This window comes from Panthera tigris, chromosome B1, assembly GCF_018350195.1.
Source record: "Panthera tigris isolate Pti1 chromosome B1, P.tigris_Pti1_mat1.1, whole genome shotgun sequence".
In the NCBI taxonomy this organism is placed as follows: domain Eukaryota; kingdom Metazoa; phylum Chordata; class Mammalia; order Carnivora; family Felidae; genus Panthera; species Panthera tigris.
The window spans coordinates 177,431,604-177,443,140 of record NC_056663.1 but is presented as its reverse complement, the minus strand read 5'-3'; the positions used below and the strand labels follow the sequence as shown (position 1 = coordinate 177,443,140).

The following is an 11,537-nucleotide window of genomic DNA, read 5'->3' as shown; positions in this document are numbered from 1 at the left end:
TTCAGATATTTTTTTTATTTCTTCATAGTTACTTACTAGGAGTGACTGAAATCAAAAAAATATAATTGAGTCCCATCATCATGGAAATGGCTTTAAGAGAAAACTGGTCAGATGAATATTATTGCTTTCCATTTTCAACCAGTAAACAGTGTCCATTGATAAATGGACTGCCACCAGTATGTCAAGAATGCTCAAGAAATGTTAGATAATTCAACACGCACGTTCACGGGGTAAAAAAAAAAACAAAAAAAAAACAACAAAAAAAAACAACTGGAAAATATCTTAGGTGAACGTCATGATTTCATCATACAGGACAAGTACGAAACCACGACCCATTCCTCTGAAAGCACTGGACTGTGCACCCTTGGAAAAAGCTTTCACTCCTTCGTCATGAACAATCTTCCTCCAACAGTCAAGCATGCCTTTGTACATGATGCCAGTTCCTTTGTGCCCTGACTGCATCATCAGGTGGCCATGAACAGTGTCGAATGGATAGAAAGTCAACCCAGAAACCACTGTAACAGATTGTACAATCATCCAGCTGATGAAGACAGGAGTACTCTTGGGATCTGGAAGCAGTGTCATAGATACCAAAGTAGGCAGCTGAGTAGATGATAATACCCCTACACAAGCACATTAAAGCCTTGGTACAGTCCCTCAATCTCATCAGATTTGTAGATCCTAACCAGGCAGTCATCAAGACCTCTGAATTCCCTTTCAGCTCCAAGTTTGCTCACATCGGGTATGGGCAAAATCAAGAGGATACACAAAACACCAGGAAGCAGTCCCAGGGGCAGCACCTGATGCCAGATTCCCTGCAAAGTAGCACCAAAACTGGGTTTTCTTGTCCACACCACCCAGGAAGATCTGCTTATGTTTACCTTTGAGGGCAAAATTGAGAGGCTGGGTGGAGAAGTAGCTGATGACATTAGCCAGGTTACCATGCCAGAAGGACACCAGCTGCTCCCTGGGGATGTGAACCACACAGTCTACAATACACTTGTATTGCTTATCTGTGACAATTTGCTTGCTTGCATACTGCACCTGCAGCAGCAGCTTGACTCGCTCGGTGGGCTTTACTGCAGCCCCTCTACCCACCAAGAGCTACTTAGTGAAGGACAGAGTGCAGTGCCATCTGTCAGGTTGAAAGGAAAGAAGAGATGGGTGACGGCTGGGACTCCAGTAGCAACCTGCTGGGGCTCTGAGGCTCTGGGCTCCAATGTAAATAATTTTAACTCGTGTAAAGTTACATTGAGATTTTTTTTCCTCAATATGTAAGAAAGCAAGAATAAGTTAAATCTTTCAATCCGAGGGAGAGCAAAGAACCTCAGATTTAGTTAACAATGGATATGTACCACCCATTGTCCATATATTAAAACAGTCAAATAGAGTTCCTGTTGGATTAAATGATCTCAAACACATAAAGCCCTGGAACACCCATGCACAGCACTTGGTTCTCAGTAAGTTTTAGTCTTTCTTCTTGCCATTTTCTCCTTTTCCAGCCTAATATTATGACCATTTGAGATAAAACAATTTTTTTTTTCCCATTGCACATGACAAATGATTTTGTTTAGTATCATCATAAAAAACAATATGGACACTTTATGCACAACTATATTTTCAACATGCATGGATTCTGAAACTTATGAACACTGGACTACCTGAAAGTCTGTACAAAAATATTAGGTAAGATGGGGAGAAGAAAATCGTATCCAGTAGTTTATCCTAAGAGAGAGAATAAAGTCATCATCATGAAGCTATTATATGGTCACATCTCCCCTGATCATGATTTTCAAAGAACTGGGAGTGGTTTATCAAAATGGAGAATTCCTGTGTGAATGGAAAGTTATACAGATCTGATGGTATCCACGCAAATGGTGGAAAAGCAGTAAAAATATTAATGGCTGTGAAAAAATAGGGTTTCAATAAAAGACATTTTAATATGAAAGTTTACAAACTTTAATATGAAAGGTTAGTAACAAAGAAGTTAGTAAACTAGGAGACACTGGGAGTCTATGAAAGAAGTCCCTGATTTTATGTTAGTACTTTGTGGTGGACGATAAGGATGAAAATGTTAAGTAAGAGACTTTATATCAGAAATTGAGTCTTCGTGATCTGACCTGGTTTCTTTACATTTTCTGACCTCCTTTCCTTACTCCAAAAGCATTCTCTGTCCTAACCTATTTAACTCATAAACCACCTATTATGTAAGTTTCAGATTTCATGGGAAGGACACTATATTTCAGAGTAGGACACATTTTACAGAGTAAACACATAGCAACGAAGACATATATTTAGATGTGAGAACAGAATGTCACCAGTGCTCAGGTTATGGAACTGGCTGGTTTGGAAGAAAAAACATTGTAACTAGTGCTAAGAAACATTTAAACAATGAAACAATGAAAGTAGCACAAGAAGGTCAGCGCTACTTACAGGTAGCCACTTGTTACTTGTTACTAGTTACATATATATATATATATATATATATATATATATATATATATATAGTGTCTCCCTCTCTCTCTGCCCCTCCCCAGCTCATGCTCTGCCTTTCTCTCTCTCTCAAAAATAAATAAACATTTAAACAAAATTAATAAGAAAAGGTGTTCCGGTTTTGTTAGATCTATTTTATAATTAGCCCCAAGTCCTTTCTTTCATGTGGAATATCTTAAATGTGTATGTGTGTGTGTGTGTGTGTGTGTGTGTAAATACAACATAGGCAATGGCATATGAATGTGCACATGGATATGCACGTATGATAGAACATGGACACAGGCAGCTGTTTGCAATGCTTTGTCTGCCATTGGGTCAGTGTTCAATGCAATGTGCTGCTTGTATAGGCACTGTTAATAAAAATATGATTTGCCTTCACATATTCTAAATTACATAATAAGGTCAAATGCCAATTTGGAAATAGGTCATCAATCCAGCCATTCCTTGAATCCAATAGTTTTAGAATGCTGTATATCCTTTGTTCTAAATTGAAATTAGAAAGAAATATAATGAAATGGACATAAAAGGCAAAAGGTCATGTAGCACCCTCTGAGATGCGCACTGGGCTTTCTGTGGGATAGGAGAAACACAGTCTTTAGTGATGCTACAAATGTCTTTTTATGTATTTATTTTTTAATTTTTTTTAATGTTTATTTATTTTTGACAGAGAGAGAGAGACAGGGCATGAGTCGGGGAAGAGCAGAGAGAGAGGGAGACACAGAATCTGAAACAGGCTCCAGGCTCTGAGCTGTCAGCACAGAGCCCGACAGGGGGCTCGGACTCATGAACCGTGAGATCATGACCTGAGCCGAAGTCGGACGCTTAACTGACTGAGCCACCCAGGTGCCCATACAAATGTCTTTTTAAAAGGTGGCTGACACTGTCAGGTGTTGTAGTTGAGAAATTCATGTAATGTCATGTGCTGTTGAATGCAAGGACAAAGTACTGACTTTGCTGCCCAAAGTGGGACTGTTATATGAATAGGATACTTCTATTTCTAGGTCTGTCTCTCAGGAAATTTTTGAAAGAATGCTAGCATATCAAAAAATATACCTCATTTTTTAAGAAGATATTTTTAGTAGTTCTTGATATGCTAAATTAAATTAATTCGAAAGAAATACTTTGCATTATAGTTCCTGTTAGCATTCAGAAAATGTAAGCAGAGTTGGGGAATAAAAAGCTATTGTGGAAGTCTGCTATGTAACTTAAGATGTTAATATGCGAAGTCCTTGTACATTTTATTGAACCTTCTTAGGAAAATGAGTTGTAAGAATTCGCCACTGATTGAGCAGAAAGATGATGTTGCTCAAAATTTTAATAAACAAAATTAAATACATTTCTGAGAAGAAATCACTGGTACTTTTAATTATATGAATGAGGCCTATCACTATATGGTTTTATGAACTACATTCCTAAAAGATACAGACTTTGTAAAATGTGAAATGAATTCGTGTACTTTTTCTCTACCAAATTATAAGGGCACTTCTAGAGCTCCAAAAAAACTGTTTGTATACTTTTCTACAATGTCTCTGGCTGCTACCCCGCAACGCAAATTGTTTTATTTTTCTCATTTCGCAGTGTCTTGTTTATGAAGAGTTATCAATGTCTAAAATATCTGCAAAACTTTAAAAAATGCAACAAATTGAGGGTATCATCTAACAGCAGAGGCAAATGGTCAATGTAGACAAACAAGGAAAAGCAGCAAGGTTAGGGAAAGATTACTGTATATTTCACAGTGTCAAACATTCAGTCAGTTCAACAAATAATACAACAAATGTGAAATCTACAATGTCAACTAGAGACGGAGGCTGGGGATATTACAGACTGACATTCCTGTAATTAAGGAATGAAAAAAATAGCAACATTTCAGGACATAACAAAGTACACCATCTGGGCCTGCCAACTATAAATATTAAATATGGAAAAAGAAAGGACAAACAAAGCTAATATAAGCATCAAGTCATTTTGCAAATTCATAAAGAATCAAAGAAAATCAAAGAATCATTATAGCCTCTAAATGCTTCTAAGGGTAATTTGTTGATAAAAGGAGTTGGCATCACTTCATAATTTACAAAGGAAGATAGAAGACAGATGTCAGGAGCAGATGTACACTTCCCAGAAAGGGGAAGAAGGAACGCTGAAGCAAATCAGGATCATTTGCAAAATAGAAATCAAATAAAATGGAAAAAAAAATAAGGACTGAAAAAGCACTTCTACAGAGTTGGCTTAGTCTTCCTATCAAACTGATGCAAATCTCCAGGTCATAGCTCTCAAATTTGGAAGTACATTGGTTGAATAGACAAGTTATTGCTTTCCTACTCAGTGCATAGCATTACGCCAGGTCAGAAAGTCACTTGGAGGCAAAGAGGACAACTAGCTGCAGAGACCTCAAGGGAGGACCATTTACAAAGTGTACAAGTGTTCACACAAGTCAGAGTGTGTTGATAGATTCTTCACAAGATGGTGGAACAAGTGTGGTTCTTGTATCTATCAATCAGCCATTAACTCAACTATCCATTCTCTATCCATCCATCTACAAATAATTGAGACCCTATTCTAATTATAGCCTGAGACACAATATATTGAGAGTATTTTAGAAGTCAAACAGATATAATAAAAAGATAATTAATTTCAAATAACAGCTCTTTATCAGATTTGAAACATTGGAATCAGTCATTCTTTATTTAAATGCATAAATGCAAACTCTACTTATCTAATTACCTCCTGAGTATTTAAAAGAGTAAAATGAGAGCAACTGTACTTTCTATTTCCTTAGATCATATATTTTATATATATGTGTATAACACACATATACACTTCTGTGTATATGTTAACAGAAGTGTATATGTTAACATGCATATATATGAAGCAAAAATATAAGTCTATATGTGTAATATATATTCTATATGTGTGCATATATGTGTGAGATAGAGGTGAAATATATTTATTCTTAGATTCAGCAATAGAATTGTCCATACACACATCATCATATATAGATGATTTTCAGCTGACAAAGTATTTGAGACTCGGCAAAGCTGATCACAACTTTAATATATAAAGTAATATATATATATATATAATATATATATATATATATATATATATATATATATAGTCATAGAATTATTTTACTTTTACACCTCTTATCTTTCATCACTCAAAGCAAGTAAACAATGTGACTGAGAAAGATTTTAGCAACTGGTAATATTGATCACACATGCCCTCTCTTTTTCTTCGTAATGACCCTAGTGATCTTCATCTTTCAGGACCAGCTGTTCAAGTCCAATCTATTCCACTTAGTCCTTCTTAGAAAGACAGGTTCAAACACATCCTCTTAGCCCTTGAACTTGCAAAACAGTTAATGTCAATTTACCCCTTTGTAAACTAACATTATGAAAAAGAAAGAGGCTTGGAGAAAAATATTGCATAAAAAGAAACACACAGTTGATTCTATTTAGTAAATGTGTTTTTAGTTTACTGCCAGAGGTTTACAGGCAGGGGTTTATTTGAAGCATATATCAAACCATACTTAATAAAAGCCCAAACAACCGTGTAAAATTCATCTATATAATCTATAGATATAAACACTTCCAAATCTCTGGCTTTATTGAGCTATTACTATTTGAGGTATATTGAATGAGGTAGTGGAACTGCCAGGTTTATAACAACATGAGCTCAGCTATGGGAAGTCACGAGTTATACTTTCATGGGCTGTCAGTACAATCACTAAATGGGAAACAGCATATACATACCATTGGTCTGGAAAGAACAAACTGAAAGAAAGGCTTAGCACAAATCCACATTAATATGCACAATCTGTGATGTGTGTGTGCACCTAAACATGTATCGTGTTTTTCCAGGGGCAGTATTGGTTTATACTTACTGTCTTGGTATAACTATTAATAGTGCTTCCTTTCATATACATATAGGCATGCAATGGACAAACTGAATAGCTCGCACATTGTATCTCTTTCTTCTCTGAGACTACTTCTTTTCAAGCATATCAGCATGTTTATATATAAATATATATATTTACACTCGTGTAGGCACACACACAAGCATAGATTTACAGAAATATATGTACTTACACTCACTAGTAGACAGTTCTTTATATCATAATAGTTCATGGGTATAGTTTTTGGCACATAGATTTTTCCTTCTAATTCTATATGTGACATTAGTCACTATGTTAGGATATTTTTTGTCTTCAACTGAAAATTCTGATTTAAAAAGGAAGATAGTGACATGAACGGGATCGAGATGTCTGGAAGTAATAAATCTATTTTTGTTCGGTGAAGCTGTGGGGGTGATTAATAGTAAGAGCTATAAGGTGCAACTCTGCAAATGAAAATGCTTCTGAGACGGGGCACCTGGGTGGCTCAGTTGGTTCAGCTTCCAACTGCAGCTCAGGTCATGGTCTCACAGTTCGTGAGTTCTAGCCGCGCATCAGGCTGTGTTCTGACAGCTCTCAGCTCGGAGCCTGTAGCCCGCTTCAGATTCTGTCTCCGTCTCTCAGCATCCCCCCTTCACTTGCTCTCTCTCTCTCTCTCTCTCTCTCTCTCTCAAATATAAATAAAACATTAAAAAAAAAGAAAAGAAAATGCTTCTGAAGCCACTAGATGAAGCTGGAAGTCTACCTACCTAAAGGAAGTAAAGGTAAGTTGTTTACAAATGTATTCCGTGTACCTGACAGGATTTAACTTTTGCAAGACCTTTCAAGAGATGCATTTAGCAAATGGTGTTGGAGAATCCACTCTATCACTTCTAAGTTAAAGTCTTTTTTTTTAGACACTTAAAATGTGTTAAGTGTCGCTGGATGCCACGTCAGTAAACTAGAAGAATAAAAGGCAATAACAATTTGTGAAACATGTTAGGGACCATTTCCTTCCCATTTTGAATAAAAGGAGGTAATCTGAAAAAAAACGTAAAGGTCTAGGAAACAAGCTACCGTAGATACAGTAGCAACAATAAGTTTCTTACTAATTGTCCAAAAATATTTGGCCTGGATAAATATCTCACATACTTTCTTTTTTAGTTCCCCTATGACTATTAAACAAAATAAAACAAAACAAAACAAAACAAGACCTACCTCCACTACCCCACCCACATAAATCAATTCAATGCTCCTATTGTTTCCCGGTGCTTCTACCAATCTTATCAATATTCCTCCAAATACCCTCATCTGCATATCTACTACCAGTTCTGTCTCAAGAAAAAAAAAAAAAGTCTAGAAAATATAAAGTAACTACTCCTGTTCCCCGACAAACAAGGTTGTGAGGAAAAGCAACAAATCACCCAATTCATTGCCCATAATGTTGAGAGGGGGAGTGGGGGAGGATAATGGTGATAAGGGTTGGGCAACAGAATTCAACAGGTATATAATGGATTTAAAATGTGTTTGCTAGCAGAAGCAGTGATCTAAATTTCATAAACAGTTGGATTAGAGGACTGTCAACTAAGGAAATTGCAAGGGGCACATCGATCCAGAAAAGCAACATTGGAGGGACAAGAATTGGTGGTTAAGAGACTTCCTAAGGAGACATAAGGATTCTGTGTGTGTGTGTGTGTGTGTGTGTGTGTGCATTGTTTCTTTCTTTTTCTTGAATGATATAATTAATTTGGAGATCTTACCATCCTTCCCTTACAGTATGCTTTCTCTCTCGAATATGATGTGAAGAGTGCCCCAGGAGGTAAGCAGTACATATCCATATTTGAAGTTGAAACTCTTGTATCTTGCTTAGCTATGATCCCGTGGCAAGATATGTTCTGAAGCCATAACAATCTGGGAACACGCTCTTAAGTTGGCCTCTCCCTAAACTGTAAAACCTAATTATAGTTACTGCTTCAATAATGTAGTTCCAAAGAAACAACTTATGAATGACAGAATGATTGCTCATATACATAATTCTTTAATGTGATGTAGTTGACATAAACACAGTGTAACCACAGGAATGACAAAATAATTGACAAGTTATTTTCAAAATGAGAATTATTATGTTGAGTTGGATGTCCATTAAAAGTTGATTCTAAATTCAAGGCTTGGTATTGAAAATTACTTCAAGGATTTAAAAAGTCATTTCATTTCTGTATGTATTTGCAAATATAAGTATTTTATATAACTTTCTATATGTTAATGAAAATTTCTGTATTTTATATTTTCTAAACGACCAATGGATTTTGCTGTTTGCCTCACTGAAAGATGAAAGAATTAAAGTTAAGAGTAAATATATATATATACATTTCTTAAAGCAAGTACCTCTCCAATAGTAAGCTTTCATATATACTAGGTTGTTAAAAGAATTTTATATTTCTAAACCTAGTTTTTCTTCACTTCTTTATAGTACTTAATCATGATATCAATTAATTAAAACATCAATAAAATATTTTTGGTGGTCTTAAAATAGTATGCATAACAATACAATGATACAATCTCAGTTTATGCTGTTTCTTCCAAAAAATTAAAATTTCATATACCCCGTCCTCCCCATTAAGCAAACCAGTGTTTTTCATTTTATCAAATGCAGGTCAGAATACATTTTTTAATTCCCTAAAACTGAACATCTTTTCAAAGGATATGCTCAATGTTATAGATATATCTCTACAAGTTAATACATATCTGTCATTAGATATATGAATGTTAAGAGCTTCATCATCACTGCATATAATCAAGAGACTATACCAGATTTCTGAAGACAGTCTCAAAGGAGAGTTCCCAAACATCTTGAACATTATTGTATCATTAAAATTATCATTTCATCTCAGAGTGATGACTTTGAAAGAGTCTACATCACATATTTGGATGTGTGTGATTCACTCCCTGGGAGTTGGGCTAAACAGACACTATTTGAGTGACTCATTGAGGAACGGGGTACTGAAGAGTAAAGTTTCAGATTGAGAGCTGTGACAAAGGCTATGAAGAATGCCAGCAACCAAGATCTTGAGCCAAGAAAATAGTTGTACCAGAAACCTAAATTTCAAAATGACTATGACAAAGGTTAGTAAACAACAAAGTCTTAGAGAACAAGGCTGGTGATTGATGTTAAAATCATAAAATAAACAATTTGAAGAGAGGTAGCGATAGAGTCCTGGTTCAAGCTGCTTAGGAATTACTTGTGTCTATCTGTAAATTGAACAGAAAACTCATGGAGGTCTGTCTCCTTCTTGTAAACCACAACCACCCCTCTTCCAGGCTCATCCTTCTCCTTTTCTATTGTTTTTTTTTCTCTCCTCAGGGCTTATCAGCTTTGTATACTCCATAACTTATATATTTATATTTTTAGGGGAGGCAACTACAAGAAATGTTCAGTCAAAAAGGTAGAAAACAAGAGGGCCTTGTTAAAGGAGAAGACTGTGCTACATAACAGAAAATAAACTCAGAGACCAGAATTATCTGTGAGAATAAAAGGAAGAGGAGGAAAGAGAGCAGAAGTTTTGTGAGGGTGGTGGCTTCCACACTGCATGATACACCCAATGGTTTATCCCTCACACAAGCTCCACAATAAAAACAGTAGTGATTTTACTAGAATTTAACACATCCACTCATGATTGGTATAAATGACTTTCTTCTGTAACTCCTGAAGAGCTGGTTTCACATTGCTGGACAGAGGTAACACTCAAGGACTGAAGAATACAAACAGAGATATAACCCTGAGACTAGAAATCATGTAAAAATACACACAGATTCAGGAAGTGGCTTCTGAAAGTTTTGGATATCAAAGACACTTTTCCCTTTAAAGTTTTCAGCAAAATATCCATTATTTTTTAAGAAAGATTTTTCTGTTTATTTATTTATTTTGAGAGACACAGACAGAGACAGAGCGAGTGTGAGTGGGCAAAGGGTAGATAGCAAGAGAGAGAGACACAGACAGAGACAGAGACGGAGAATCCCAAGCAGGCTCTGTGTCGTCAGTGCAGAGCCTGATGTGGGGCTTGAGCTCAAGAACTGTGAGGTCATGATCTGAGCTAAAATCAAGAGTGGGATGTGCTCCTCCAATATTTAAAAATTTCATTGAATTTAGGAGCATGGAATAGGTCTTTAATTCCTGATTTGGTAAAATACTGCCTCTTCAAGATTCTCTATAAAAGGGAAGAAAATATAAACTATTGTAAGAATGTGATGCTTTTGAAACCTTTAAATTGGCTTTCTCAAACATAATCACCAGTTGTCTACTCAAATGAAGTATTTGGGAATGAATTTACTTGTTTCATTTGTTTGTTTGTTTGTTTGTTTGTTATTAAATAAGCTTACTGAAATTAAATGGTGTAGGTAAGCAACCACAGTTGAATAGGTACAATTTGAAATGAGGGATTATTTTGATAGTTCTATTTTTGTGTGTTCTTTTCCTAATGTATACTTACTGTAATTATCTACAAAGGAGTAAAAACAATTTAAAACTAACAATATTGAAATCTTTTCAGTTTAAATTGTGAACTGTTCCTATAATAGAGTTCAGTACAAAGATTTTAATGTCAAATATGAAGATTAAACTACCATCCAATCTGAGAACACTTTTGCTATTTTCTATATACATTTTTTGAAAAAGTAATTGAGAGTTCAATCCCCAAATGTTCTCTTGCTTTTTTCAAAATCACTGTAGCTGTTCTTGATGATTTATTCATACTCACAAATTTCAGGATATTCTGTCAATTTCTGTATGAAATTATTTGGATTACTAGAGGATACTGATGGCTTGAAAATGTGCCGGTCTCCATGTATTTTAGATCCACTTTTATTTCTTTCAAGAAAATGTCATACTTTTCCCAGAAAAGTTTTACACACACTTCATTTGTTATTTCTAGTGATCTTTTGGTTTCTGGGCTTGGTTTCAAATGTTTTTGGTTTTTTTTTAATTGTTTATTTTGTTATCACCTATTTCAGACAAAATTTTAAAGCATTTTTAATATAATTTATTGACAAATTATTTTTAAAGTTTTTAAAAATTTTATTTTTGTATATTTTCAATTTCTTACCCCTTTCTTCCTTGAATTCTATTGATAAGCTCTGTTATCTACTTTTTGAAAGGTATGCACTCCTTTAATAATCA

General features: G+C 35.2%; 1 pseudogene; it reads right to left on the bottom strand.

Annotated features, from left to right (window-relative positions):
* Nucleotides 1-282: 282 nt before the first annotated feature.
* The window catches only part of LOC122238093, a 33,195-nt pseudogene continuing 21,940 nt past the window's right edge, over nt 283-11,537 (bottom strand).